Below are 25,827 nucleotides of genomic sequence, written 5' to 3'. Positions count from 1 at the left end.
CAGGAAATGGACTGCTTTTTTTTTTTTTTTTTCCTGGCAAATAGAAATACATGCAATCTATTCTCCTGTCAAAGGCCTCTGATCCACAGAAGGGAGTTTGACATGGTCACTGAGAAAGGGCTTGAGGCAAGCAAACACACGGAGATGCCATATGCACACAGAGGAAAAAACAAAACAGCACCAGAAAAAGCTATTTGATAAAAAAAAACATGCATTTAAATATAATAAATTAAAAGGAAAAAGTATTTTTTTTTAAATAAGCTTAGCTTTTAAATGAGCCAAATTAAACATTGTTAGTGAATGCCACTTTCAGAAGATAGAAATATATCAGGTCTGGTTGTTTAGAAGAGGGGAGGGCAGTTTGAGGACAGCTAGTCCTCATTAGGTAAGAAAGAGCCCATAAAATACACAGAGTAAACAACAGCCATCACCAAATCTCCTGGGACTGTGACTCCACCTGCTTTGGAGCACCTACAGCAGAGACCGTGCCAAGGTACTGAGACCAGAATAGTTCTGCATTTAACTTGAATGACTTTGAATTCAACCTTGTGCCATGAAGTGTTGCAAAGTGGTGTGGTGCACCTGTATGACAGTGTGTTGCTCCACCTTTTGCTGCTAAAACGGTCCTGATCCACTGAGGCACTGAATCCACTCAACCCCTGAAGGTGTGCTGAAGTATCTGGCACCAAATAATAGGAGAAGGCTCTTCAAGTTTCATATATTGTGACGCTGGGCCTCCATGAATCTAACTTGGTTTACTTCCTGCTTCAAACTGAACAAACTAGGTAAGTAAAGTTACTTGCAAACTTTACTTACCTAGTCAATCACTTGACTTGTATCTTCTTTACAAATTAATATAAAGAACTAAGGAAGAAAGTGCATAGGAATTATACATAGAATTTTCAAGATGTGAAAGAGTCAAAAATCACACTCTAGTGCAGGTAAACTAGTTTCTCCACACAAGATAGATCTTTGAGACAAAGTATGTTGAACATGTCTGTAAGTATATTTAATTCTAGTTTCCTGTTTGATTTAAAGTCCTATGCATAACTTTATTATTGGTTTGATTTGCTTGTATGAATTACTGGGGTTGCTGCCAACATTTCGTGTGAATTTCATGTTGGATGCATAGAGTTTATACACCTTAACTTTTGTATTATACCTATGACTCTTTCCCAGCTAAAATGTTTTAGCTTTGGTAGGACCTGTTCAACAGCACAATGATAAACCTGAACATATTCAGGAGCATTTAAAATGAACGTACGCATGGTGCAGCTGCAGGAGAATAAGAGCATCAGCTTACGCACAGAGTTTCAAACACGCAGTGGCCCTACCACTCGTTGCATTTTAATAACTGTATATCCCGAACACCCTAGGGAGAGGTGCATGTAGGGCTGTGGATCAGTACGTAAAAGCTGTGAGGGGAAAGGGGCAGTCTGAGTCCAGAATTGACTTTTCACAGCACGTCCTCAGAGGTAATCAGTCATTCTGACTGGCAGTGTTTGTGCTAATGTTCACACCTGTTCGGTGGCCTCCTGCCTCATACATGTTACACAAGTGTGTTCCTTCCTGCCTGGAAATTATGTTGTGATCTCTCACTCTACCAAATGCTATGGGGAACATCGAGAGATACATGGTTCCTGCTTGACTATGGCAGCAGGAGCAGAACTGGATCTAAATCTTTTGTTCCAGCACAGTAAAGCTGCTGCCTTTGTCCCTGAATATGCTGCTCTTTTTTTTTTTTAAAGATAAGAGAATAACAGAAAAGAAAGAATCTATCCTGTACTAAGTGTTTCAGCTCATGGCTTTTAGTTGAATGAAATAATAAAAATTGCCTCGCTTCGCTCCATAAACATGATTAAAGCAGAGAGACCATCTTTATGCAAGATGTTTTATCCCTCCCTAGATTTTTCGCTGGCAGGTCATTTTATCTGCAGCGTCTGTGCACTCTCGCTGACTCTTATCACTGCTCAGCCCTTTACAAACAGGATCCATCAACTAACAATCAGACCAGAAAGAGAAGAGGTCACCTACACACTGATGCCTCCTGAATGATAGGCTAAAGAGAAAGTCTGTAACAAGCAGAAGATAAATCAGACGCATTTCAGTTTTGGTGAGCTTTCAAGGCCATGTTGCTTAGGGCAAACGAAGACTGAAGATAGACCATGAAGACAGAAAATTGGATTATGACATTAAAACAAAGGACAAAGTAAATTGAGTCACTTCATTGTGACTGATTCACAGAGCATTTATTCATGGTGAACAGCAGTGTCACAGAGCAGGGTGACAGTTATAATCTCATTTGCACAACAACAAATTATAATAATTATTAGAGGTAAAAACATTTGGTAGTTAGAAGGTTGTGAGTTCGAATTCCTCCACAGTGTCCTTAGGCATGACATTCAACCCTTGTTGGCTACCAATCTGCTCATCAGTGTGTGAACGCATGTTTGGACAAGTGAATGTAGACATTTTGATGGCTCAGAACAACCAGAAAATATTTCCAGTTAATAGATTGAACCTACTTTTGCTCGCAGAATGTTCTCATGTTGTAAATTCAATACGGTGTGAGAAATATTCCTCATACATTTCAGTCATTGTTGGTATTGCATTTCAGATTTGTTGGCTGCACGTTCACGATGTGACTCTCCTGTTCCACAGCTTCCCATATGCGATCAATTAGATTAAGATTTTTTGAAGTCTTGAGAGTGAACTGAGATCATTAAGTTCAAGAACCAGTTTGAAATGATTTAAGCTTTGTTAAAAAAAAGCAGGGTACATTGCATTAATAAAGTGAAGGACATAGTTAGCAATACTACTGTGACAGCGTGTAAAGCCAAGACCACCACAAAACCCCCCAAGCTGTTATAGCACCACCATTAGTATGAACCTGTGAATTCATCCTTTCATACTATTTGGCTGAATTGTAACCCTACCATCTGACTGGTGCAGCTGAAAGAGACTAAAGTCAAGACTAATCAGACCAGAAAAAACGTTTTATGTCGGTGAAGTCTCAGTTTCAAGTTGCTTGCTAATAGTAGTGACACTGAATATGTTCTGCTGCTGCTGTCGCTCATAACAGCCAACATATTCAAAGATTGCATCGAGCATAGGGTGAGTGAAAAAGGAACATTTGTGAAGGTAATGTTAAACATGTATAACACTGATATTAAACTGAAAATCAGTTACCAATGGGGAATCATGTGCCATTCCTTACGTAGTATAAAAAAAAAACAGCACAAAACAGAAGCCATCATTTAGAATCATATCCTTCCTCTTTTCTTTGTAACAAAGACTCCCTCTCTAATATTTCCAGCAGTGAGCCCTCATCTCCAGCAGATGTTCCCCTGCTGTGAAGTACAAGAGGAAAAAGGCAGCTGTGGAGATGCTTCAGACCCAACTGTTGGCAGATTCTTTAGAAATTCTCTTGTGTCTTTACAGAAAAAATATATATATATTTTACAACTACAAAGCAATTTAAACATTGGGTTGTTTTTGTTGTGTTTTTTGTTTATGTTTTTGGGAAAAGTAGTGAATTCATCCTGTGCAACAAACAGATGGAAAATAACAGCCTTAACAGAATTCAGTGCATTTTAGGCTAAGGTAATTCAGTTTTTGGTAGAGAGGTTAAATTTAAATTTGGAAAGTCAGTTTGTACAATTCTGTGTAAATGTGAACCCAACTTAAAAGGGTGTTTTACATATATCAATATTTCTGAAAATAAATGCCTTTAGGGTTGGTTTACCCATAACACAGAGGGCTTTATGTGTAGATGTTCAGGGTCTCATTTGAAAAGTACATGGACATCCAATAAAAAAATATGTGACCCATTTGTCAGATGCTCCGTTAACATTTTTATTGCTTTTATGTACATGCAATCAATTTGAGTTGATGTCTTTTCTGCTGCTGAAAAAAAGGACAAATATGTTGTAAGCTTTATGTCATTCCACACTTCTTTCACCTCATCCAAACAACACAGGTACTCTCCACATTTTTAATTGACTGAGTGGGGGGCAGTGAAGACGGGACTTCTCTAGGGTGCCATTTATTCAAGAATGGCTGCCAACCTGATTTCTTTCTTTCTGGCACTTTTTCCTCATGGATCAATACGGATTTGAATGTTCTAATCATGCAAATATCACATGAAAAGCAAGCATTTGACTTGTCCAACCAAAACACTTCCGTTTTCAACCATTTTAATTTTTCAGATTTTAATGACTATTTGTTTTTTGTTTTTTCTTTTTTTCTTTTGCTTCTACACATGTTTTTATTTATTTTTTTATTTTTTTTTTATTATTTCGTTTCATTTTACTGGGCATCTGAAAAATGTGATCATCATTTCAGAAGTTTAAAACTTTTTAAGAAAAATGAAACTTGCATATTGCAGTAGTTTTAAACAGATTGTTCTCTGTCTGCATGTACTGGATAACAGCAACGACTACACAGTCTCCTAATAATTTGATGGCATGACATTCATCCTGTCCTCGCAATGACAGTCATTTAGAGACTAATCAGCAGCATGTTTTGTGTCAGAAAACCATTCTCTTTAGAGATTTGCCCAGTCTCTGTGCTCTGCTTGTTTGTATTTGATACATGCTTCAGTGTTTGCAGAGATGGCAGCTGTGGACCTCAGTAATTGTCCTTGACAGAGTGGAAGAGAGCTGTTTCAGCTGGTGGAGATCAACATTGCGCTGGTTGTGCCAATCATGTGGCTCAACTCAGCCAGGCTGAGATGGATCAGCCAGTCACACCGTTAGAATAAAGTGACTCTTCTGTAATGGCCTGTCGGGATTTCATTTTCTAGGTGACAGAACACATTTACAGGACTGGGAAAGGCTCAGTTGCTGATGGGAAGTTATTCTTGGAGGCAAGGCAGTGCAACAAAAAGGGGTATTTTGCTCTTTTTTTGACAAAATAAATATTTTTCTCATAAAAAAAAAGACTTTGGATTTCAAAGCACAAAGTAAAACAAGGTATCTTCTAAATTAAATTGAATGCCATCAAAAGGATAATTTATTCTTAACCAAACTTGATCATTAAGTATTTTCCAGACACAGTGCCATTTTATAGGACAGTCAAGTAACTATGTTACATTCAGTTGTTATGAAAATGCTGTATATATCAAAAATAAAATAAATTTGACTTCATAATATGACACCTTGAAATAGGGCCTCTTAAAAAGTTCCTACTTTGACAACAGTGCTCCTCCATTATCCAAGTTTCTCTTGAAACTTTGTGGGGATTTTGTTTTGGTAGTGATACGGGTCAACCGGTACACTGCTGCTGCAGGTCTAAGGGTTTACATAGAAACCTGGCCGCATAAAAAAATACCTGCTGGATAACATAAAGTGCATTGTGGCGCATGAAACCAGTAATGATAGTCATAAATGATAATTACAAATGTGCAATCTTGTTAAGATGTCATTGTCTGTGCAGCTTCTAACCTCAGAGCCTGTTCCGTCATGTGTTGCCTCTCCCCTTCAGTGATGTTTGTCTTTGTTTCCTACGGAGGATCCTTTCACATCAACCTGGCACTTCCCTCACAATCTGCATTCAACCCAAACTGTGGAGCCCTGTAATCACAAATTCCCCATATTGTTTATAGCTCAGTGAGTCAGTAGCGTGAACTGGTTTACCTGTGGGCTACAGCGGGAATGTCTTCAGCATCCCCGACAAGAACAGACAAAAACTCTGGCCTCAGGAAGCTTCAGTGATTCTCGACTTTCGTTACCTGCTCCCCACTTCGCTCCGTCTTCTTCTCTACTTCTTGCTGTTGCTGTTTACCATGTGAAGCCGAAACCAGACCAAAGATACATATAATTTTTTGCACACTTGGCAGCATCTGCCAGCAGTTTTCCTTTTTTTTTTTTTTTTGCACAACTTCTTCCAGCGCTCTCTCATTTGTCTTTTCATTCGGTGCCTTTTATTATAAGGATTTATGCCCTCACTTAACAGTTGCCAATCTGGCAGCGGCAGTTTTGGCATAAAACCTTTACTTGAGGCACAGTTAAAGCGCTGATGTTCTTATTTTAAACATTTGATAGATAAAATCTGCCTGTGATCAACAAATGATTGCAGAGCAAGAGTTTAAAGAGGAAGAGCTTTTTTAATTCAACTAACTCCGAAGGTTTGCCTCACAAATGTAACTTGTCAGCCAAAGCAGCTGATCCCCACAGTCTGCATGATAGTTCATCTGTATATCTAGCATGAGTTCAAACCAAGTCTTTAAAGGACTAGAAGACAGATTTTATTGCTAAATCTGACATTCAAGGGGTTAAGCATTGGCATTCATAAAATAATTGGAACAAATATGTTGATAAATAATATTTCATTGTAATTTTTAAAAGGGGTTTTGTGTGTTTCCAATGAACACAGGTAGAGCTCATAATAAAATGCCTTAAGTGGGTTAAAGCTTCCTGGAATGTATTAACAAAGCAAAATCAGACCATTACCATAAACAAGAATCTTGTCTGATGAGGAGATAGTCTTTGTGCTACAGATAAATAGATGTGTGCTCTACCTAATGTCATGTTGTTCTGGTATTGGAGTGTTTGGCATTCTCATCTTCTAGCCACCTGTTCTGTGAATAGCTAAGCTTCATTCATTCTGCCTGGGTGATATTCACACCAATCACAAGTGAGACTCTCTGCTCTGAGCCAGCTGACTGTAACAGAAAATGTTCAAATCGATGCTCATTCCACGTTTTATAAGGGAATGTGAGCACTTTCCCTTCTCTCCCCTCATCTTCACCCTCTCTTCTTTTTTGCCCTTCTCTCTCTCTCTCTCTCTTCATCTCTGCCCGAAGTCGCCATGGGTTGTATCCATTAGCCACTCTGTCTGCTTTCCCGTTTACAGAAGTCTCCCTTTAAATCCCAATCTGAAGTGACTATACCCCGGGGCCTTAAGGGACTTCATCATCGCCGTATCCATCTCGCACCTGGAAAACTGGAATCAAATGGCCCAGGAAGAAACTCATTACTGTGGTATTCCTCTGTGGTTGTAAATTGCGATTTGAAGGATTGTGAATTTCTTATGCAGTTTTTGTTTTTTTTCAACACACTAAAGAGGTGTGGAGAGATGCAAACTACATCGACTTGATTAATCTGGGCTCTGCTGGTCTCAGCAAGCAGCAGAAGCAGCGTTTCCAGACTCGGATGGAATTCACTGCACAGAGACGCCCATCGAGTTACAATATGGCAATGTTTACACTTGCTCCGAGCCATGTAATAGGGACACCGGCTTGCATAATAAGTACTATTCTGGAAGTTAAATTTTAATCCCCCAAAGAGTGCATCACCTGAGAAAATTAAGATCCAAACAAGCATGGAAAGTCATCTCTGTATTTTAATACCATCCTGAAATAACACCAGCTGTATGTAGAAAGAAGCTCGCGTGAGTTGAATTTGTTGACGGAATTCAAAATATTTCTGAGCACATGAATATGAAATACAAAAGCATTTTCAAATGAGCAGTGGTAAAATAAAAAATGCATTACAAAACTATCCACACCACTTTAACCTTTTAACTTTTCTTTATTTTCTTTTGAGCATTTTTAAAGGTTCTATTCAACTTGGTTACATTAATTTAATCTTGGTTTGTCCCAACCAAAAGGAAACTAATCATAAATAAGTCAAAAGAGATGCATGGTTTAAAATATGGATCATCATGCAGTGGGGATGTTTTGCTTAAACAGGGGCAGAGGAGATGGTCAGAGTTGACTGAAAGATAAATGGAGCTAAATGGACAGCGGTCCTCACATTACAGATGTTGAGAGCTGCAAAAGCCTTGAGGCTTGAAGCTTTATGTACAGACTTAACTATTGGATGGCTCAGATCAAAGCATCTTGATATGTTAGAAATAACCCAGTCAAAGTCCAGACCTAAATAGAATTGTGCATCTGGCATGGAAATTGATGTTCACAAACAAACAATCTATCAGGGCTGGACTGGAGCCAAAAAAATGGCCCAGACATTTTTGGCCATGGTGACCCACAATTATATATATATATGATACATGAAGGTACACAACATATCAGAGGATATAAGTGCATGTTGTTTTGCTCTAAAAGTTAAAACGAACCACAGAAGTCTACAAGGAAGAGTAGTAAAAGAGTAGAAGAGTAGTAAAAAAAAAATTGCCATGCTCTTCCACTACTTGGAGATTTTCTTGGGAGAGATGGCTACAGTGTTACAATTCCCATCTTGGAGTGAAAGCGAATATCAAAGAAACACTTATTAAATAGAGGGCTCTTCATCAAAGTGCCACCTTTCAGAATAAAAACAGTGAGAGGTTTGCAAGTGTTATTTCTTAGGTTGCCTCCCAATGATAAATCATCTATTTCAGCAAAGCAATGTTTAAATAATATTATATCCTATAAGTTGTAAACCCTGAAAGCTATAACTCCATGGCATGCTAAAATAACACTAAATTGGACACCAAGTTTGAAAATCAACCGATGAGTGTCACGCCCAACAAAAGTCATTTATAATACACCTTTTTCGGTGACATTATGACAGCTTCAGGGTGGCCTGTAAATGGGGATCGGCCTACTGGGCATTGCCCGGTACGCCAGATGGCAAGTCCACCTGACCGCCATCCATTCTCACTGAGCTTGAATTCTTTTGCAGAGAAGAATGGATAAAATATAATGAAAATATTGTCTTTCTCAAAATATTTCACATTCATACTGCTTTACACAGTTTGTGCTTCAGGGCTCTGAACTGTTTCAAGGCATCATAAGTCAAAGTGCAGCTAAATAAAATACTCTGACAATACTGGCACCTCTTTAACATACGCAAATATTCAATCTATTCACCTTGGCTTCACAAGCAGCACAGGATCATAGACTTTCCAAGTAGTCAACTCAAAATCCAAATAAGTGTGTTTCAAACATTATATTTCATTTATAGTACCGAATATAACTGGTCCTGGCTCATTTTTTTCCCTGTCAGCTTCTCATACATGTGTTCAACTCGAAGCGATTTGGTCTCCAGCGCTTCTAATTTTCCTCTGGGAGCACGCTCGTCTTGAAGGGCAGCCAGTCCTCTCCGTTTCTCATTTACATGACATTATTCAGTAGGCTCCATTTCCTGTTCCCATGACCCCTTGATGTCTTCAACCCTGTGTCATCTGGCATTACCTCTGCAGAATTTAATTTCTGGTGAGCAGAGCATCCTGACAGGGCTGCCCATGGATCCTGTGAGGTCATATTGTTGGAATAATATAAAGTCGATGTGCACAGAGAAATGGTGTTGTATTGAGCCCTGCATTGCACTATTATGCATTTTTATATTATTTCGGAGATAAAAATGTCATATACCATTATTTTTTTTTATATACAAAATCAATTAATTTAATACATTAACTATATTAGAAATAATCATTAAAAAATATTTACAAATTTTAGTACATTTAAACAATACCAAAAGGAAATTAAATTAATGTTGCAGCCTGTTTACATCTCAGGGGAAATCAGCTAAGAGGAAACCAGCTGAATAATCTGCCAATAATTGATGATAATTTACAACGAGGCCACAAATGTTTCCAAACAATAAAACTATTTGCGCCCATCCGTTACAAACTATTCTTTATGCGGAGGCTATCTGGTTAATTAGATCCAGCATCTAATCAATGTGATTTCTGAGCAATCGCTCGTAAGTCATTGTGCAACAACATTGCCAGCGATCACAGATTTACAGGACTGTCGATACACTTTTCTAAAATGATATTTACTCTTTTTCCATGAACATCAATTCCCACCCTGTTGATGCAGGTTATTGATTGGCTGAATCCCTGCTGAATATTAAAAACAACTCCTTCAGATATCAGGTGTTCCTTTTAGCCTCTGGCCTACACGCTGTGTGACATCTGCCCGGGAATACAGAGGGTCTGAGATTCAGGGAAGCGCTATTGCCTTCCCGGGTTTTCCTACGAGAACCTTCTGAACGCTCTCATTCACGATGCTCAGGTGTTGCTACACTATCATTAGTGGTCAGTGTTTCTGGGAAGAACAACCCAGAGTATGCGGGAATACCAAGATGTAGGAGGTGCTGAGGTGGAGAGACCTGTTGAATGTTTTCCACCGATTAGCTGAGGATCAAAATATAATCAGGACTCTCTGCTTTGAGCTGTAGCTTGAGGGTGGTGGAAAGTGTAAGTTGAGAACAGTTGAGTTTCCAAATTAAAAACCTGGATGATAATCAAGATGGAATTAAAAAAAAATGAGGAAAAAAAAACACTCTTTTGCATTTCAAAGTCTCCTGCAGTAAAAACGACAGAAAACATGCAGACACAAATCTGAGTCACAAATGAGTTGTTTATAGGTAGCTGTTCTGTAAACATCATTATACCGCAGGTCACCCAGGACACAAATGCGTTAGATCATCTTTTCTGTGCCAAAATGTGGTTACCCTCCTGAAGAACAAACACAGTTTCCTAAATACAGTCCTGTGAATCTAGTCAAAAACCGATGAGACTTCTCTGGCAAAAGAAACTTTCCGAGATCTTTGAAAAAGTTCCCGCTCAGAATAATTTATAAGCCGGTTTTAATGAAACTTTCCAGTTAGCACACATTCCTGTATGTTAATTTTTGTATTGGTCTGACATAATATTCTGAGAAATTAAATGTGATGTTTTTATAAGCTTCAAGTGGAAAATTATAACAGAGATAAAGGGTAAAATACTTTTTCTTTCTACTTTATCCTTATAATCTGTTTCACTTTATGAATTGAGTTATTGAAATAAATTAACTTTTAAGTACTAAATGTATTCAGATGCAACTGTATCATAGCGGATATTAAGCACTTTCAAAACGTTTCCATGTTTCCATGTTACTGGACTAAAGTCACATTGGCAGCAGTTAGGGAATTTAAGTTGTCTGTGAAATTTAATGACTTGTTTTAAAATAATAGTTGAAACTTTTTTACAGCAACTTTTTTTTTCCTCAGTGGCCTAATTTAATCTCTGCTACAAATCCAAATTTATCAAAGCTCACAGTACAAAAGCTAACAAACAAATTTACAATTTCAGTGCTGTTCTTGAATCTTCCTATACATTCTTAAACAGTAATCAGAATTCTGGTATGTCTATCTCTACAAAAAAAAATAATAAAAATTACTGGGATCTTTAAGCAGAAGTGATTTTTTTGCCTTGCATATGAAGGTTTCATAGCGCAAGAATTGCAAAAAAAGTAAGAACACAAACTCTGTAGTCAACTCATCATATTCATTTCATTTAGGTCAAGTCTGTGCATTTATGGGAACTGGAAGATTTTAACAGCAGTCATTTGTTGCTCTTGACCTCTGGCTGGTGAATGTGCACAAAGAAGAAAGGACCTGATTACCCTCCAAATCGGAAAGTCGAGTTAGAATTTATGCAAAACTAGATGGCAGTGAAACAGGAGTCATAGGTTCATTTCAACAGTCCACAAAGCGGTTTGCATTAAATGCAGATTCTCTGGCAGTACTGCTTTGCCCTTTCCCTGAACTTTTGTACTTGTGAACCCTCTGTGGACTGTCATCATTTCTGAATGTGCAGAAGTTTACTTTAAACCTCACAAGCTTTGGAGCGCAAACCGTGGTATCTATATTTTCACACTGCGGCGGTGCTAAAACATGCATTATTCAGACTTAACTATACGACTGGAAAAAATAAAATATTAAACAATTGTAAACAGTGTTTGACAAATGAGGAAAGAGTGTCTCTGCTCAAAATAAGAATACTGAAATTATAATCAGCAAACTCCACACAGGATTGTGCTGTGGCACATGTTGCGAAAATGTCACAATCAAATAAAGGAGCTTCACCACTTCACTCCGAAGATACTGGAAAGCCTGTTCAAATATCTAAATGTCAACTGCGCATAAACACTTTCCAATTATGGTTTATGTGCATGCAGCAGCTGCAGGGCAGGAGTCCACACATCCCTTTGTCGAGCCTTCAATCCCATCTGTGTTTGAATCAACATGCACAGAATTTATAAAGACGGCACTAAGAGAAAAGATTTAATGACACAATCTGAAAAATAGATCTATACATCTTTCTTTAGGGGTTTAGGTTCTTCCGGATCATAAAAGCCCTATTTTTTTTTTTTTTTTTGTCAGCAGCCACTAAAGTTCAACAACCATTTATTGCCACAATTGTCTCGTGTGTGATGGAGATGATGATGACTGCTGGCTGCCTGTCATCATAGCCCCACCAGCAGACATGCCATTATTGTTAAATGATAGGTCATTTGTGGCACACTGGTGCAACAGGCCTTGCTGGACCTTCTCTGACCCTTCTACTAATTACACCCTGAGGACCGAGAACGAGCCAATCGTAGGGGAGCAGTTTGGCTCACTGCTCTCCAGCAGGGGATCTCCTGTCTTGTTGCCAGTCAGATATGTGGCTGTGCTTGTCCTTCGGAAGACGATCCCATCTCACGAAACAGATAAGAGGCCCTCCTATAGCTCACAGACATGCTTCAGGCCTTGAGTGAGCCTTTATAGCTCAGCCTACTGTGCATCCTTCAAGGTTTTCCGTATATTTTTGAGTCTTTGTCCACTGGGTTATTGCACACCAGGTCTTTTTAAATCTGTTTTGACGGGCTAATTGCCCAGGTTATTAGCATGCACAGCTAGCCCCATGCTCAGCCTGGGAAGAAGAAATCCCTGCCCAATTATTACAGTCCCAGAAACGGTGGCAGAACGCTCTCCCTGCAGTCTGGTTCAGACTAGTTTTAGCTTTCGGTGGAGCAGCTGGTAACAGCTCACTGTCTGCATTCTAGACAGGCTTCTGAAACTGAAAAAAGATATCTATAATACAGTTGGTAAAAATGCAACATTGATGGTTTAGAAGGAGGACAGTAACATAAATTATATAAATACTCAAAAAGCAAAACTGGTACAGAAAGGCATTTTTTATGTCAATTAAGCAATCTACATGACAAATAAAGGCAAATTTGTAAATGCATCTTGAAAATTTTATTTTTTAGGATCATTTTTTTGATTAACACTAATAATCAAAAAATTCCAAGATATTCACATGGATTGTATCAGACATTTCCCTTTTCTCTTCTGACAAATCAACATAAACCTTTTCCTGTTTTGTCAGTGAAGACTACCAAAAATAAGTTATGTATGTCAAATGACAGAACAATGAGAGTTGTGTAGAATGTTTTTTTGTTTTGTTTGGGTTTTTTTTAACTCCTTAGATTCAGAAGTTTAAGTTCTTTCTTGGTAAAATTACTTTATAAAACTGTGAACTTAAACAAAGATTTTTGTTTCCTTTAACAAGCTTTTCACAATAGTTTGGCCCTTTCCTCCTGACAGAATTGGTGTAACTGAGTTAATATAGACCTGGTGTCACAAATGTTTAGTCCAGCTGAGATCAAAGCCCAACAATAAACAACATTTAAAATTTGACAGTCTAATAGGATTAGCAAGCCTCTTTGTCTCAAATGACAAAATAGAGTGAATTTTATAATTTGATTTTTAAAAACAAAAGATGCAGTTTTCACATAGGAAGATCAGCTATTTGAGACAAAACTGATGTGCACACCAGAACCTTTACAGTTGACAGCAGATAATGTGATTTATGCTACGGGGGTGTGGTGAGGTCTATGATGATGTAAATGCTATATTTATTAGGAGTGTGCACAGCTTTCTGCAGACAACCATATAACACTTTATTGCAACCGCTTGGGCTGGCTCCATTTGCTGTGAATGGAAACAACGTAACCCTAAAGTCTTGGTCACCTACAGCCATGAATACATCTATGTAACGTGACGGATAGACTTTAAAATAAATCAGTCTCAGGTTGAAAATAATGTCAGAACGTTGTTTAGAATTCCTTTGTAATTTTCTTCTTGTGCTTTAGCTTCTTAAACTCCACTTTTGGAGTTACTCTTTTATGTTTTTAATCTAGTCATCTCAATCTTCCAGCACACCAGGTCTATTTTAATTCATTCCTCCTTCTGCAATTTTTTTTTTTTCAGTTTTAAGCTATTGTTTTCTTTACATATTTTATACATAGGAAGTATGGCATAAACACATGTCATGGGACAGGCATATTGTACCGGCTGGTGTGCTAAGAAACAGAGCCTCCTAAAAGCACATCACTGACTCTAATGACACTGAAGTACTCCGCATTACTTCATCAGGAAGTCTCTTTTTTTATTTGCAGTCATTACACGACTAAGTGTAAAAGCCTGCTCCAGCACCATGTTGTTCAGGTTTTAAAGCCTCTGCAGGGGGAGATATCTCTGTGCTGTGATCCATAGAATAAACACTTTATTTGCTTCAAGCTCCACATGTTCAGATGGCTGCGCAGAGGGAGAGGAGACACATGGGACATCACAAGATTACACACTCATTGTATTCACTGCAAGGTTAAATCAAGGTAAATTCCATGCATTTTGTTTGAAATCCTTCAGCTAAGATTAAGCAGGATTGTTTTGTTTTTTTTAGGGCAACACAGCACCTGCATTTTTATGATAAATAAACAAAACTGGACATTCAAATCAAGAAACGATTGTCCCAGAAGAAACCATTTTCACCTTTTAACCTCTTCTTTCTCCACACTGTGTCTACTGTTTTCCTGAATCGGTGAAAGACATTTGGCCAGTGCCAGATCAGATATGTGGGAGCGTTTCTTATGTTTCTCCTGAGGACACGCTCAACATACAAATTATTCAACATCCTTGTCCTGATACCAACCCATCTCCAAGTCCTTTGTCAAAAGGTTCATTGGGCTGAAGGGCATGGGCAGTAACAATAAGTCTGAGTATGTTTATCTTACAAAACATGGGCCAGGAACAACACGACAGGCTAGCCCATGAAGGCTTTTCCTGCATGACTGCCACTGTGTAAATTATAGCTCTATTAAAAGCTTTTCTGCAATGAGTACAGTTTGACATCTTAATCCATATTATGACAGGAAATAAACCAGTTCTTATATGCAGTTTCTGACAAAATGAGTTATATCCCTTAAACATTTTCACATTCTGCCAAGTTACAAACATCAGCGTCGTTTTCGGAAAAGATCGACACTAAGTTGTACAAAATTGTGAAGTATAACAAGAATAAAACATTTAAAAAAAAAAAAACCTGAAGTGTGCTACGAAGGTGTACTGAGCCACTATGAGTCATGCACATTTGCAGAATCACGAGTTAATAGCTGTGATTTCATTACAAATGTCCTCAAATCTTTGTCGTCATTCTGCTAATGTTGGAAAATACAATTTTGCAATTGTAGTATTTCCATTATAGAGAAAATGAAATTAAAATCACAAGTGAATAAGCTTGTTCACACAATAATTTAATAAAAATCATGGCAATGAAATATATAAACAGATAGATGAGACAAGATCGCAATCCAGCCTTGGCGCTAGCGCTTATCTATCAGCTATCAGAGACAGCCCCTTATAGCTGGAAGTGGCTACATATGAAACATTTTGGTGAAATTGCAATTTTACAGAAGAACTATGGATTCAACATATTTGAATGACATGTTCTCTACACGCTACCTAGTATTGTAGGAGGTATGTGATGTGAATCAGGAAGCAGTTTATGTTACATTGCAGCACATTCAACAGACTTTAAAGTCCTGCTTTATCATTTGACAATGGCATCCTTGCAGTACAGCAGATAAGATCGCCATGCATAGCATACAGTTAAGCATCATCATCAGTCAAAGGACAATACATCTCCAACTGGAATATTGCATGTCTGTGCCTGGCAGATCCACAGCCAACAAAGCCCGCTATCCTTCAGCTCTTTCTTTCGTGTATCTCTTTCAATATCCTGTATCCTGATGAGTTGGAGAATGGGGTGTTGACCTGAGGTTTAAATCTCAGGCAAGTCCATTATAGTAAGACAGAGCAAAGTGCTGATAGAGGAGACAGATACAGCCTTAAGGACAAAGAACATACATCCCCACTTGTCTTTATAGACCTGTACGGCCATCTTTGCTCCTGTTTGTACTTTCTACAGCTTTTTTTCATATTTATAGTTCAGTGTCTTCTATCTGCACCGCAGGCTCCACCACAAAATACTGAACAGAGAGTTATAGTCATTCTTCACTGGGATGCGTTTTCCCAATACAGCTAAATCTTTCCCAGTGGATCAAACCCTGTCAGATAAGCGCAGACAGCTATCAGTCCATTTCATCCACACAGACATGCCAGCTCAGTGGTGGGGGTGATTATCTCAGCAGAGGGGTGGACATCCCCCATAAGCTTTGGGGATCATTGTAGCAGAGGTTTCATTATTTATCAGATCTGCTCAAACGTCTCTTTATCCAAAGCAATCTTTATCAGGAATGAAAATCAGTTCCTTGCAGGTGCATCTCAATATCACTGAAGTTGATCCATTTCAGTGGCACAACTCAAAATGTTAAACTTATTTTATAAACAATAAACAAGTGTTTATATCTGTTAATTCTGATGATTGTGACTTACATTTAGCACAAAAACTTAGTTGATCAGAAAATTTGAATATTGCATTAGACAAATAAAAATGAATTTTAGAAATGGAAATGATAACCCATTGAAAATTATGTCTATGTACTGTCAGAATATGCACTTAATACTTAGTTGGGGTTCCTCTTGCACGAATTACTGGATCACTGCATTATGGCATAGAGGTGATCAGTCTTTGGCTATGTTGAGGTGTTAAGAAAGCCCAAGTAATAATGTTTTGTGAACAAGTGTCTTTGACAGTTACCCTCTGGAAAGTACCCGCCTTGTGGAGTATCTGCTGGATGTCTGTCTGATCAGAATTGTATGTAGGCCATTTTGTTATGTTTTGTTGATTCTAACAACCCAAAGGCAAAATCACGACTTAGAAGATATTGTGAAAGGGAAATAAAACGTACAGCAATGGGGCAACCATTGAGCAATACATCAAAAAGACACGAGTTCTAGCTGCAAAGAAATACTCTGCAGGCAACTGGCTAAATAAAGGAGCATTAAAACTGCAGTGAGGTGATTACTTTGAAAAGGATCTTGTGAATTTAAACATGTAAATGCACGGCAAAGTGAAGTGAAGAATGCAAAAAGGCCTATAGGAGACCTGAGGGAAATTTTAAAACATAAGAACTCAGACAAGACTAAATGTCAAACTCCAAGGATCATAACCATGACATTGGTTCTGTATTGTAAATCTGTTTAATTGGTTTTATGCTACATTCCAATTTTCTGAGGTTAGTATTAGCTGCAAGCCATAGTCATAAAAATTAACATGCCTGAAATTTGTCACTGCAATAAATGTATATGATTCACACTTCAAAAAGTGTCCCTTTTTGAATTTAATAACTGAAATACGATATTTAAAAAGACTCTAATATATTGACATGTGCCTGTGTGTGATATACATCATTGTAACAACAAACCAGTTCTGAATGAAGACAAAGCTGCTTATTCAAATTTACAATAAAATGCATTTTTATCCTGCATAGATAAAAAGGATCCCTACTCAGGGCATTTTTTATGTATTAGTGTAACATCAATCATCTGCACAACGAGCCAATCTCAGCACACAGAAAGAAAACAACTGAAGTTAAAACAAATAGATTTGCAAGTAGCGCAACCAATTTGAAACAAAAAAGTAAGATTTACTTTAAATTCAAAAGACAGGAGCTATTTTTTGTGCACCATGGTTCATAACATGGTTATCTAAGAGCTGAGCAGAGCAGTTTAAAAGTGAAATGAAGTCTTGTATTCGCCCTCATTAACTCCAGAGCTGCTGGATCTCATAAACGGACATATAGTGGAGACGCTTTCTACTCTACTCCACCTATTCATTAGTCTCAATTTTCCACAATACATCTGACCTTGCAGCCACTGACCTATGGGCTTGTAAACATAAAGCAATTTCAAACGTCCTTTTAAAACGAAAAGCAAATTAGTAGTAAAAAGCATATGAGCTCATGAGGAAAGGACACTGAATATTTAGCTTTTAGCAGAACTATTACAACACACTGTTAAAAGGGCCTTAACTTTGCTTTGTAGAAGGCCAGACTTTAACAGGAAAACCACTAAAAGCTACCTCAGATAAAAGCTGAATTGAAATACTGGTAAAAAACCATAAACATCTCCTTATGTTTTGCAGAGCATGTCTCAAAGGCTATTAATTTTAGTGCTGTGAACAAACACAACACTCACCTTTAAAATTTAGGAATTTATTAACTGCATCTGAGGCTTGTATCTTAAGGCCTTAACCCCAAATCACAGCCTGAGAAAATTTCCAGTTAAAGACCTCATTATATCGTAATTCAGACAGGCAACGACGACTCTGGCTGTCAACAGATGCCAGCTTTTTCCTATTATCACATGTATGTGGAGGATTGGGTGGACTGGCATATAGACAACAAATTAAGTCTACTGCTCTGGACACATTTGTTCGTGTTGAGACTCATAAGCATCTTATGACTGTAACATCTTACAGCAAATGGACACTTTTGCAGCCTCGCGTATTTCCCCCTTCCATTGTTTTCCAGCTGCTTATTGCAGATAGTTCAAAGTTGAGTTGGTGAGATTTTTCCTCTTGAGTTTCCGTCTTCCACAAAATGGCAGTTCAAGGCAGAGGTTTTAGTTGTTCGTATTCATGCGTTATATTTTGAATAAAAAGTCACAGCACAGGTGTGCAAGATTAAATTATTTTTCTCCAGACATTAGTAGAGATATATGTTGTGATTTCTTAAAATGTATCTTTACACTACATATAAAGTTTTTGCGGCCACAGTCAATTTAATTACGACCAAAGCTTCTTTTCTTTAGACAATTCATATTTTTAGATCTCAGCAAAATGCATAAATCTTATAAGACGCATCTGAATTAAAACATGCTTTCTGCTGAAACATCAGGCCAGGATTTTACTCTAAATATATTTATTTATAAGATGCCTTCTGATTGTTTCATGGACATCTTCCTTTTGGTGGCAGATATACCAGGGCAGACCCAGAACTCAGAACTACACCATGGTTTCCCTCGCAGCAGAACTGTACCTTCACAAACCTGAGATTAAACCACTTAAAATAAAACTGCAGTCAGATAAATTATTGGAGGAAATGCACAGCTTTTCTGCCAATAATTATCATGGTAATCATTGTATATTTTCCATTTTACAGAGATAATATCTCAGAACATTCTAAAAAAAAAAGCCAACCCTTAAAAAGCCGAATGGGCCTTTAGTGCTGACATCTCTGCATCACACAGGTATAATTGTGAGCTCCAGTTCAACATTAAACCACTCAAAGGGTATACTGTAATTTGTCTCTTTTCTTTGAGATCCATTAAAAAAGATGCCATAAAAGCACTCTCCTCTGCTGAATGCTGCTTTTACAATGCACAAAAGTAACATGAGCTCAAAAGAGATTGAGCAAAACATCACTAACTGGGATCATTTGCAGACAGAAAAATGGAATCTTATTTAAGGCTACAAAAAAAATAAAAAAAATAAAAAATCAAAGGTATGAAAGTCAAAAACATTAAATGGTGCCTTCTGATTGTACGCTGCTCTCACTTAGATATAATTACATCAGTTATTTCCACTACCATCCTGTGCTGAACCACAGGCCTGTGAGGCACCGTAAAGACGAATATGATTCATAGGGTAAAACTGACTTCTTGCTGAAGTAAATGGGGAAAAAAAAGACTCTTTTGTTACTTTTCAACTTTATTTTTTTATCTAAGGGAGCCTAGAGGACTGATCCTTTCAGCTACTGGGGAACTCTTCCCCCAGAGCAGATCTTTTATCACAGCAGAGCCAGAGGGATGTGGGGAGGCTGATCTCTGGAGAGCACTGTGAGAGACAGCAGGGAAACTGGAGTACAGCAGCGATCAGCATTCCTGTCTTCACTGGGCTTCATGCAATGTTAAAACGTGACTTTTACCATTGGCATACAGCACTCTTAAAACAATTGCTTACCTCACACCGTTGGCTGCTTTACTCTATTACCATAATAGAACAAACAGAGATATATTCTTGATCTTTTCTCCCTAAATAATACACCATCACTGTCTGTCAGTGTCTGTTTAATAGGGGTGCCATTACTTGCGGGTGATTAAAAAAAAAAAAAAAAAAAACCTCACCAAAACAATAATTTATTAACCTTACTGACAGAAACAAAGCAAAAAGATGATTTGCTGGAAAAAAAAAGATTTAAAATCAGAACAATAAACGTCTTCAAGTTATGATGCAGTGAGACTTGTGATTAAAACCGGCAGCTGCATGAATTCATTACTCATTCATTTTGTTTTAACAGCATGGATACAGTCAGCAAAGACGAGTGTGACCTGCGGACAAACCTATTTATCTGTGACGTTGCTTAGATGTTTATGCAGAGTTTTTATCTAAATTACTTACAACTTATATCATAAAATATTTTTCATGTCTCATTTGTGAGATGTTATGAAGCCGACATGGTTTATTGAAACAGTGTCTTCTGGTCCAGAGGTTGCCTTTAAAGCCTTACCCTGACTTCTTCAGGGCCAAATGATCACCTCCAGTAAAGGTCATGGAAGACCATGATGGATGGGCACTGCTGTGATTTAATTTAAAATAAAGAGCAATAAACACCAGGCGCATGCTACTGGCACAGGGGGATGATGAAGGACCCATTAGTTAAGCAAAGGTCGTAGACTCCTCCCCTGACAGGCGTTGTCACTAAGCCATCACAAACAGCGGAGAGGGACGTGGGGGCCAAAGAGGGTCAGAAACCCACAACAGCCCCACAGAGGATCTGTGTACGATGTGTGTGCTTATCAGCCCTGTCAGAGATCGACTGAGAACGAAGGAGGATTCTCAGAAGGGTTTAAAAATGTACTATCCTGGCATGCAGTTAGGTACTGAGTTCACTCTGTTTAGAGTAGAATCGTCAATCAATCATCATCTAGATTTCAAAGTAAAAATTACAGGACAGCATATGTGCACATGTACATGTTTAAACATGTGCCTAACAAATGTATGAAGCTTTCTCATTTTAAACCCACAAACTTCACTACATTCTGCTAAGATACAACACTACACTATGACTGAAAGTAGCATCACTGTGAAGTGAAAGAAAAACGATACCCGGTCTTCAAAATACTTTTTGGATTAAAATCTGACCGTGAAGCATCTTACAACTCAAGGAAAAACTCTCCAGAGCAGGTGAAGCCACCTGCTGCCTCGAAAAGGTTTTCTTCCAAGATTTCCCTGTGTTAGCTCCTTTCATTTTCCCCATCAACAAGCTTGACTGCCCTGCTGACAAAAAGCATCCTCACAGCACAATGCTGCCACAACCATGTTTCATCATACGGATGGTCCGTTAAGGGCGTTAACTTTCCTTTACACACACAGAAGTGAACGTTATCCTTTCAGCGGATTTCCCTACCTGAGCCGTGGATCTCTGCAGTCACTATGTTACCCTGAAGCAGTAACAGAAGATATTCAAAGCGTATGAAAACTCACTAAAAATACTGTGAATATTACCTTGTTTTATGTGGAGGGCATTTATTTCTAATCGAGGATCTTTTCGTTTCTATTTGGTTTAATAATATTTACCAAAAACCACAGCTTTTTAAAAGAAATAAGTAACAGTGTAAATTGTAAATATATTTTCTTTCACTAAGCTTTTAAATGTTGCATATTTGACCCATATTGCTCATGGGTGCACAGTTTTAACATAAACTGTGAATTAAGACAACCCATTCACATCTGCAGCTACTTTAAAAAGCTTCATAAAGCGAACATGAATAATTCTGCTCAACGAAGGTCAAAAATCAAAGAGAATAAAATGATTATATTATTCAAACTAGATGCTAGATGTTCTGTACTGCAAACATATGACATAGTATAAAACGGTAAATACCCACATCTGATATACAGACTTCAAAATCTCTGTCAAAACAAACAAATTTAAAACACTAATGTAGAAATGTGCACAGCACAAGGGTAATTTGCTGCCTTCAATTGCTCCCACTAATGGCATCTAATAGGTTCTGTGGGCCAAAATAGTGACAGCATGATGTATTTGGCCTGAGAGCAAAGCTAATGACTGCCATCAAATGCGATTTCAGTTTTCAGTCATGGTTATCTCAGTGGAGTCCAATTTATTTAGTGCTACCTTTTAAACTGCAGCGTTTGGCAAAGACACATGGCCAACAAAAACATGACCGAAACCTATCGCCTATTAGAGCTGCTGATTGGGTCGTTAAAGACACGTCTCAGGTTTGTTTTCAGCCTGCAATAATGATCACCCTAATTGTGCCATTTAGTAAAGGTGGAGGTGACAGATAGAGGAAGTGAGGAAACTTTGACATAATGTCTGAAACCATAGAAAAGTAGGAACTTGGCTGAGAAAAGTTCAGATAGAGGAAAAGATCAGAGTTCCTAGCACAATGATACAGAATGTCACTTCTCGCATTTAAATATGAATCTATAAAATTGTAATTTTACTTGAGTCATACTAAAATGTTCTCTTCTTTTTTGTCATTTGTCACATTTCATTAGATTTTTAGTCTGTCACATTAAAGCTTCAAAGTTATGCTATGAAATGTGTCACGTTTACAAACACACCAGAACATGGTTGTGACTGAATGGCTGTAAGGGAAGTTATGTGATTCCAGATGGATGTTGGACAGCAGATCCCTCATCAAAGCACAGCTTGGAGCACAACACCACTAATTTCTTCCACTTTTTTTCATCTCACACATAACAGGATGACTTTTTTTTTTTTTTACAGCTGCGGCTCTTTTCTTGATGACTCTTTACCAACATCCTTGAATCCAGCTAACATTTTTCCATGTAGACAAGAAAGCAGTGGGTCTGTGAGTTATTCTGATGTTGTGGCAAATGTCTTAATGCCATAATGAAAGGGGCAGACATCAACAAATCCCAAAAGCCAGATTTGGTTACCAAGGAGACTGAATGCAAACTGATGGGTGAACATTACTGACTAAGGATTAGACTGTGACTTCTTAACCAAACCCCTCTGCTGCTTGTTGTATGATCTTCTACATCTGGTAGGATATTAATTTACTTAAACTTTGCACAAGAAAAGCACAGTTATGTTTCTGTGTCAATTTTAGTACATGTGAAATTACAATAATGCTCGTGTTGCATGGCATAGCAATAATAATAATAATAATAATAATAATAATAATAATAATAGCAAACACTTTTCTCACATTGATTCTTTTCTGAATCATAGCACATTTGGTTTGCTTTTCTCCATATCTGACTTTTTCTTATCAAACAGCTTTTAAAAATAAATCCTTTATTGAACCAACTAAGACCTTTATCAGCTTACCATTCATTTACATGTATAATTATTACAGCCGCTTTAGGAGCAGTTTGCCTAAAGAGCTTTATGCAAATTGTAATTAACAGTAATTAAAAGGAAGGCTTCCATGAATTGAAGAAGGATTACCATTGCATCATTTACAAAAACCAAATTAAATCTAATGGCTTCACTGTGAAATCAGCAGGAGATGATGCTAAGCATGTCCTGTCTGACATGAAGACCAAAGAAGTCAGCAGAGGGGCTGCATTGTTAGAAAACCATGGGAAAACTGATGATGTTAATCTTTAAATAGCATATTCACTCAAATAATTAAAGATCTTTATATTTAAAATGCGCAAAATTGAAACTCTGTGCACTGCAGACACAATAGGGTATCTGCTAAAACATTCAATTGGCTGGGGAACTCGGTTGTCTGAAGAGACCTTTGTGCACATCTTCATGTTTGGCAGAATTGTGTGGAGTTGTATTTCGCCAGAACTCAGCCATTCAAGTTTGTCGCATTTTTACAATCACAGTCTTCATAGGTTTCTACTGCATTTCATTTGGATCTTTGAAGTGAAAGGAAAATCTGAAAAGTGTTGTGTTGATTTATATGAACTCACTAAGTCAGTATGACACACTGTTTTTTGCCATTTCAGCTGCAAATTTTCTGGCCTATCACTTTACCAGAATGTACACCTAGACGTTCATTTGTTGCAAAATACCTCAAGCTCAGCTAACTTTATAAAGCATACGGGAACATAAGCTTTAAAGTCGCATGACAGATTCTCAATATGACGTACGACTGGACTTTAACTAGGCTTTTCTGCATTGTATCTCTAGCTGTATGTGTAGGACTGTTGTCCTGCTGGTTGGTCAAGCTCTGCCCTAATTCTCCCTTCATCCATCTTCCCTTAAACTGTGACCAGTTTCTCTGGTCCTGCTAAAAATAAGCATCTTGATAGTTGTTTTGTTTTAAGGTACGCTGAGGATCAAGATTTGTGATATTGATTTGTATCTTTATCCAGCTTCAAACTTCTCAATATCTGTTGTCTACATTTATTTTCCTGGTGCTCTTTGTTCATGGATGTTCTCTAACAAACCTATAGGTTTAAAGAATATGTGTACTGTTAATGACTTATGCATACGTGGATTTAATTTCATGGCATTTTCACTAAATTTTTTTTACGGTTGCCAGAGTAAAGGACGCCGAAGCCTCAATTGGGGAGATGTGTTTTATATTTTAAACAGTGGAATGTTGCAGTGAAGAAAAATACCAACATTTTTCAATTGCTGTACAAGTTGTGTGGTTTGTTTTTGGAACACATTTATTCCAATTCTTCCGTTTTAAAGGAAATAAATTGAGCCCTTCATTAAAAGAAATGTTTTTTTTTAATCAGCAATATGGACTTCCAGCAATAATCAAGGAATAAAATAGTAGCTGTTTATGTATGATGCAGGTGTATTCTCTCAATGAGAAGTAAGAAGCACTCTCCAGCAGGAAAAAGCTGTCCGCAAAGTTCAACAGATTCTTAAGCAAGACTACATGGAAACATTTTGACACACAGCAAAAAGCGTGGATGTATGAAGTAAACAGTTGGGTTTCAAGTCTAAATGTCTGCCTGGAATAATCACATCACAGCTTCATTTATGTTCAGTAGGTTATTAACCTCATATATCCTGCTTATCTGCACATGCAGCATAACTGAAGTTAGATCCAGGTGTTGGCCTGATGGTGTTAGTATTCATTATTTGGACTAAAGAAAGTTTCTGTGGGAGAATATTATCTAAATTCCTCAAAACATTGATGTTTCATCAAACTTTTTACATTCATGGTCAGTTTCTATTTGGTTTTTGTGGGATTAGTCAAGACTAAATTACCTTGCAAAGAAATATTATATTATTCCTCGCCTTTTCTGAGTTACACTGGCACAAAAAGCATTTTATAGAACTGGGTTGACATTTAAGGAAACCTGCGGCAGCATCTTTTAAAATTCTATATTGTAAACATTACTTATGTTTGTTTTGCAGATATAAAGTTGTACAGCTTGATATAAATGAGATAATCTAAGATTTAGTAAGACATTCTGATCTGGTGCTTCCTTAGCTTAGGGATGAACCATGAAAATGAAAATCAGACAGAGATTGAATGCAAGAACCAAGAATTAAAAATATATATATATCACTGGTAAAGATTATGTTTCTTCTCTTAAAATGTTGTGGATCCTGATAGAGCATTGCTCTAAGTTTCTTGTCCATTGTGTTTGTTCTTTGTTAAAGTTTCACAGCCAGCGCACACAATAAATTGACAAGTCACACATTTCAGACACACTATCCCCAGTTCTGTTTCTCTTTTTCTTGTGCTTATCTGTTAGTCAGCTCGCTATAGATTTCAGACCTCTCTCAGACTCTATACCCATTAAACTGTCAGAGTGGATTAACTCCAGATGAGTGCAGATAAAATCCAAGAAATTATCTACTGCAGGATGTAGAAAGTGACGAAAACTGAAGAAAAGGATTGAAAATATCAATGGAAGGTAAATGACGATGCTTTGAGAGATTTATTTAATATACATTTTGTT

The 25,827-nt window shown here is 37.6% G+C and overlaps 1 long non-coding RNA gene across 1 annotated transcript in view; it reads right to left on the bottom strand.

The window, feature by feature from the left end:
* Positions 1-5,448: 5,448 nt before the first annotated feature.
* The window catches only part of LOC103138721 (uncharacterized), a 95,465-nt gene continuing 75,086 nt past the window's right edge, over positions 5,449-25,827 (bottom strand). Inside the window, exon 2 of the long non-coding RNA XR_001662252.1 lies at positions 5,449-5,573. This is a non-coding gene — a long non-coding RNA (uncharacterized LOC103138721). The remainder of the gene's footprint in view (positions 5,574-25,827) is intronic.

Source organism: Poecilia formosa, unplaced genomic scaffold (assembly GCF_000485575.1).
Source record: "Poecilia formosa unplaced genomic scaffold, Poecilia_formosa-5.1.2 Scaffold54, whole genome shotgun sequence".
Lineage (NCBI taxonomy): Eukaryota > Metazoa > Chordata > Actinopteri > Cyprinodontiformes > Poeciliidae > Poecilia > Poecilia formosa.
This window is presented reverse-complemented; position numbering and strand designations above follow the sequence as displayed.